Source organism: Rhodamnia argentea, chromosome 5, assembly GCF_020921035.1.
Source record: "Rhodamnia argentea isolate NSW1041297 chromosome 5, ASM2092103v1, whole genome shotgun sequence".
Classification (NCBI taxonomy): Eukaryota; Viridiplantae; Streptophyta; class Magnoliopsida; order Myrtales; family Myrtaceae; genus Rhodamnia; species Rhodamnia argentea.
This window is the reverse complement of record NC_063154.1, coordinates 7,903,988-7,910,443: the sequence shown is the minus strand read 5'-3', so window position 1 is coordinate 7,910,443 and position 6,456 is coordinate 7,903,988.

Sequence of the window (6,456 nt, the reverse complement as noted above, 5' to 3'; positions counted from 1 at the left end):
TTCTGGCTTACGCTTTGTTGTCTCCGTAAGAGAACTCGTTGAGCGTGTGCATTGATCCTGATCTTGTTTATTAAGTATTACATGTGCAAAACCCTTGTCTTTGGTCTTTTTTCCCTTTCTTCCTTGGTTTCGAGTGTTGCTGTCGTGTTCTGTTTGTTGGTTGTCTGCTGCGAATTGGGGAGTTACATGACTAGGAAGGACGACAGAGCCGTGAATCAGATCTAGGGGACCGGAAGCGTTATCGCGTGTAACTCTAAACTTTATTGAGATTCTCGTTTCTAGCGACTTTGTTCGGTCGATTCGAGCATTGAACGAGACCTTCTTTTTTTTTTTTTTTTTGGGGATGAAATTGAATGAATTGATATTATGATGATATCGTAAAGGAACGTGGCTATGAACAATCAAAGAGAGGGACGTCATCGTTCGACTTTTCAACAGACTTTAGCTCAGTTTTGAAGTACTGAGCCCATTGATGCTTAGTTGGTTTGCTTTTAAACATATCCGTGATTGACTAAATAAGCTTTACTGGGTCCAATTTTAATACTTGCTTAGTATCCTCTTCCTTTATTTGCGAAGGAGTGAAAAGTGGGTAGGTGAGACTCGAACCATACTGAACAGCCTGGAAAAAGGGATTCCCACCGAAGGACAAAGAGAACCTTGATTGAGTTAGGCTAAATGACTGAGGATGGACCAATATGTGTAAATTAGGGGTGTGCATCGATGCTGATCCCATACGGGAATCGGATCGAACCAGCTGGTTTTGGGTGGTTCTCGGGAGGACCAATCTGGTTCTCGCTTTCGCATAAGGAGCCGGACCGACTAGACCACTCGGACAAGACCCGCCAAGATTTCTTAATTTTCTTATTTATTATTTTGAAGCAAACACGAATTAGTAATTTATTTATTTTTCTTTTAGTATTGGGAAACTCTCACTTATAAGGAATAGAAGAAACTATAAAAAGAAGAAGAAATCACCAGTTCCAAGACAAGGAGAGCCAATACCTAATTCCACAAAGTGGGAATGACCCTATGTGGTCCAATTTCAGGTTCTAGAGTGGGAATCGACCCACTTTGAAGTAGATCACCTTTAGTGTAAATTATGTGCATGAAACATTTTCGACCTCGCCATCAAATTTATACATATTCGATCTTGTTCTCGGAACACCCATTTGAGTTTGGATTTATGTAAGGTACAGCATCAGTGTAAAATACTTCTTTTCTTTCGCAAGGGGTCATAGAAATGAAAACTCTCATCTACTAATGAAATGAATGCGGTTACCAAAATTAAGAATTGTAGAAGTGCTAGCGTTTGACTCTCGCTTGTTGTAATGGTTTTTTTACAACGTTGGTGTGCCAAACAATGGCCTTGAAACTTTCCTAGTTCTTAAAACGAATGGAAAAGTTCGTTTAGAACATTCCTTGTCCTTCGTCCCCAAGTTGTTTAGGATACTGGGTGAGGGGTTAGGCTTAGGGAATGGATTGGTCACAAGCTTGCCCCCATCAGAAGCGCCGAACCCCACACCTAAAAGCATCTTTCTTTGTAATCTTCATATGACCTTCTCTTTTGACGAAGACTAAAGCACCGAAGAAATAAACTGGTGATCTTTCTGTAAATATACATATTGTCCTTCTCTAGGTCGACCACTTTGCTTAGTCTTAATTATTTTGGGATTGGTCCTAATAAGGCAATAATTCAAACTCAAGGCGATTCTCGTCATAAGTCAAAGTCGTCTTGCCGTCGATAAAACGAGCAAACCTAAACATCTTAATAATCAAAGAAAAAGAAACTAAAGAGTAGTTCACTTGAATAGCCCAAGCCGATTATCTTGCATAACTGGGGTTGAAGTAATTTTGGTCGTCATAAGAGTTTTTCTTGGGTAGCCCGACCCGACCTATTGACATCCCGTGCCGATAGTGATCGTCAGGAAAGGGCAAAAGAACCTGCATCTATGAGAAGTGGAAGCCTTATTTGCTCCTCCACAAACAAACGGAAGGAAAGAACAAGAGTTGCCGGAAACATGTGAAACCAAAGACCAGTAAAACTACGTGTTCATTTTTTCCTGATGAGGACAAAATACATCGTACTTTTTTTATTATACAAACCTCATTTCCGACGCAAATCCTCTCTGTCATCACTCGGGGAGAGTTTCTGGACTCCTCAGGTAAGCAATAAACATGACTATTAACTGCGAGCTGGGTCCGTATCATCTAGTAAGCATATAGAAATCTCAATGTTCATCCGAGAGAAACAGACAACTTCTTGGCGAATCCCGGACAATGTGATTGATGCCGAGGCTTGCGATAGGGGATATAAAATCATTTAAAATTGAACCCTTTTGAAGCTAAGGTTCTGAGCTCTTGTGAGCGGCCAATGCGACAATTGTATGCCTTTGGAAATGAGAAGATGAGCTTCGAAAACATGTGGCTCTTATGCTGCTGATCAGAGGAAAAACCCTTGCTTGCTTTCTCGAGTTCGTGCGTTGGAAAGTCATGTTAGGATGGGGACTTGCCTTTGCATTGTCTCCTGGGGGGGGCCATCCTCTCGAGGTTTTGCTCAGTAAACGCCAAACCTAAGAGCATGCTCTACTTTTGGTTCATCATGTACGAGGCTCCACAGGGTTTCGACAGATTCCAAAGGCAACACGTGAGTGGTGGTGACCTGCGAATGCAGCCGGATGCAAGTAACAGATCATGAGAAAAGAAAAAGTTTATTCTTTCTAAGAGTGAAGAACTTTTTAGTCTTTTTAAGAGTGAAGAGCGTCAAAATGTGACATCTCTAAAGTAACTCGAGAAGGTATTGCTCGTTTTGGCCCGTCCCATACCAAGCCTCATGATTTTATTATTTGATAGTACATGTGGGCCATTTCCACAAGGTCACCTATTCTGAGAGTGCTATCACCTAAGCACGCTTAACTTTACAGTTCCAAAGCTAAACTTATCGTCACGTCCAAATATAACTTCGTGAGCTAATCATATATTTCACATGTATATCTCAAAATCGTTCTCCCATTGTTCGGTATACATTTCGGTTCATTCCTGCCCCGTTCGTCATCCTAGAAGCTCGCCAGGAACCATTCATTATCTAAATCCTCTAGTCCAGGGTAATCACTGTTAAAATATGTCTCGAGTTTTGAGCCCGAAGCGAAATTGTAAATATTCCGAATCGAATATTTGTGGACAACATCCGTGGAAATTTTTTGTGGATATAAAATCTGCGTACAAGATTGTGAATATCTGCAGTGGAAATATATATTCTCTATTTGGTATATCTCAAATCTTGATCAATAACAAAACTTATCTGTTGGAGTAAACAAAAGAGAATCTACGTTGGAGAGTTGGGCAATTTTGAAAAATCCAACTTGGACTTGGTCAAAGAAAGGAAAGGTGATAAGACCAATCTGGGTTTGTTGATTCCTCCACGTAGAAGTCAACTTTGAGGAGGACTCTGTAGTGGAATATATATTGATACATATATGCATAATATAAGTCAGAGGACGAAGACTAGTACGTGGCCTTGAAGCACCGATTTCGTGTGAGTGCTTGGTGTGCCGAAGTTGATGCAGAGTTCTCGAAGCATCGGTTGTCGAGTGCTTGCTCGTGGGATTTATTCCGTGGAATTACATCAAGTATTCAAGTGTCAAAGGCGATTAAATCTTGTGAGTCTAAGATTTGTTTTAATACCTTTGCGAGATTGAGATATTATTTCATTAGGAATTAGGGGCTAAACACCATGTACGTTCTTGGTTGTAATTGGGGCTTGGGAAACACCGTGAGTGTTTGAGTTACTCGAGTTTGGTGTGTAATCTGCATGTATCGCTTGTTTTATAGTGGAATTTGTTCTTGCTCTCCCCATGGACGTAGGTCTCTACAAACGAACCACGTACATCCGGTGTCCGATTTATTTTCCTATTATGTCTATTTTATCGTTCGATCGCTTGTTCCGCGCAACAATCATTTTCCATGCTCATCGGATCGTTTTGATAGATGCATAAATGTATAAGAGAACGATCCTTAGATTGGTACTCTACACACGTACCTGTCCATATCAGCATGCGTTTGAAATGAATCGAATAATAAAACTATGACGACTAACGAATGTTAAGAAATTATATATATATATATATATATGTATATATATGTAGTTTCTAACGATTTAAATATTTTGGGAAGAACGGCTTATCTGGGAATGAAAATTCCGGTCGGCATCTTTCTCGATGCCACATGGGTGATACAAGAGTGGCCACGCACATGCATCCAGATAAGAAATCTTGTGGAAGAAGACCATAACCTTAGTCCCAAAAGATATCCTCTTCTTTTTGTTTTTGTTTTCTTTATCTCCCCCAAGGTCCTCAGTTTTCATTCATATGGTACTTCGCAGATGCTTCCTGTCTGATCTCTCGCACATGATATCGAGAACGCCCAGACAAAAGTTTTCAGATGAAAACAATTAGTGAACCATTTCACATCAACAAAGAGACTTTCGCACTATAAAAAGTGGCCCATCGATCGAATCATGTAAATGTGAACAACGATTTATTCTTCCGAAAAGAAGAGAAAAAAAAAACAAAAACAAAAAAGGAGATTGCTGTCAAATGATCTCAATCATCTTGAGAACGAAGTCCTGGAAATGGGGTCCTCCACTCCACTACTTTCCTGCTTCTGCTCTTGCTTGGACCAGGAAAAGCTTTCTCATTCACGTGGATGGAAAACCAGGCTTCAATTTTTCCTAACAAGATATGCACACAGAGAATTTCAATGAAATAAATCTTAAGGCACATCTAACAGTCGCCAGTCACCGTCGCAGAGGGCGCTACCGCCACCCCCTTTTGGTTCGTCTCGGATGCCCGTATCTTGTATAATCTGGATTACAATACATTAGAAAACCGTATATGTACACACCCCCTCCTAACCCTTCACTTATCATGTTAAAACTGAATATAGACACGGTACATAACTTCATTGCACTTAAAATTCAAACTCATCCACAACCAAATGCAGCAGTAGACATTCCTTACACGTATTGGGTGTCAGATTAGGTGCACAAAATCAATGAAATATAGAGTAAATGCGAGAAAGAGAAGTCGAGACACCAAATTTGTCATGATTTACTCTTAAATTAGGCTTGTATCCAGCAGAGGATTCTGCTATAGTTAGCATATCCTACCTTTTTATTACTATTCTCAATTACAAAAGAAAAAAATTATAGATAACAGTAGCTATTCGAGGGTCTAAACTCAAATTACCAAGCTCCAACACTAGGACTGGTCCAGAAGCGGGACCTCCGCGCTTTTATATACCCGATACGGAGTACGCTGGGATTGGTATCCAGGAGGATTCTAAAAGTTGCTCACCTCGTCAATTGTCATCATTGGTCACTTGATTTTGTTTTCGTGGCACTGCTTGTTATAACTGTAACTCATGATGAATGTCCCATTACAACACTTCCATCTTTTCAGATGAAATGATGAGGGCGAGAGGGGTTTCTGAGTTAGGTGATGAAATATTATTTTGCTCAGGTGCTTCATTATCTAAAAAGGGCTCAAAAGCGGCTGATCAAGGTTGCACTTTGTGGGAGTCGTCGTGGAAAGCACTTGGGGGATGTGGATAAAAGGATCGGTGCCATTCTGGATTGGACCATAATGCATTGTGTGTTTGTTGGGTCAAGAAAAGATGGGTCACTAATAATGGAGGATCTCAAGAAGAATCTTGGGCTAATCGTGAGAAGATTATGGCAAGAAAAATTGAGGCAAGTGATGATTCTTCCACTGTAATTTGTGGTTGCGCACTATTCTCGCATCAGATAGGCATGTTTGATAACCCGATTAAGTGCTGAAAATTGAAAACTCCGCACTTGATGAGATTAGACCTATTGATAACCCTAATCAGCATGGACTTGAAGGATTCCAATAAGTCAAAAATTCACTTCGGACCTGTTTGATAACCTGATTAAGTGCCTGAATTTCGAAATTTCTGAGACAGCTAGCACTCTTTCTCCCGTCAAAGCTGCTTTTCGAAGGTCATCCCACTTTTCTCGCTCTCTCTCTCCCCTTCTCCCTCTCCCTGCTTTTGTCTCTTTATCTTCCTGTCTGCTAGTTTTCCTTGTTGATTTGTGGACAACATGATTGACATCCACAAGCTCTCAAGATCGACGCACGAGCGCTTCGAAAATATCTGCTCTTTCCGAACCTGCTCGTTTGTTCTGATTCCAAGTGCTTGCTCTAGATTGTCAAGCGTTCTACAAGTCTTCGAGGCTCTTTTGCTGCTACATTCGGCCGTCAACTTATCTGAAAGCAATTTTGTGATTAATTGATATTTTCTTTGCAGTCTCTCCCGATCTAGAGCTACATTTAGATTTGAACATTCTTCTATCTCACTTCAACTTATTCGGTTGGAGAGAGATTTCTCGAAGCGTACTCATCATTGATAATGATGCAAGGTTCGGTGATAGGCCGCCGC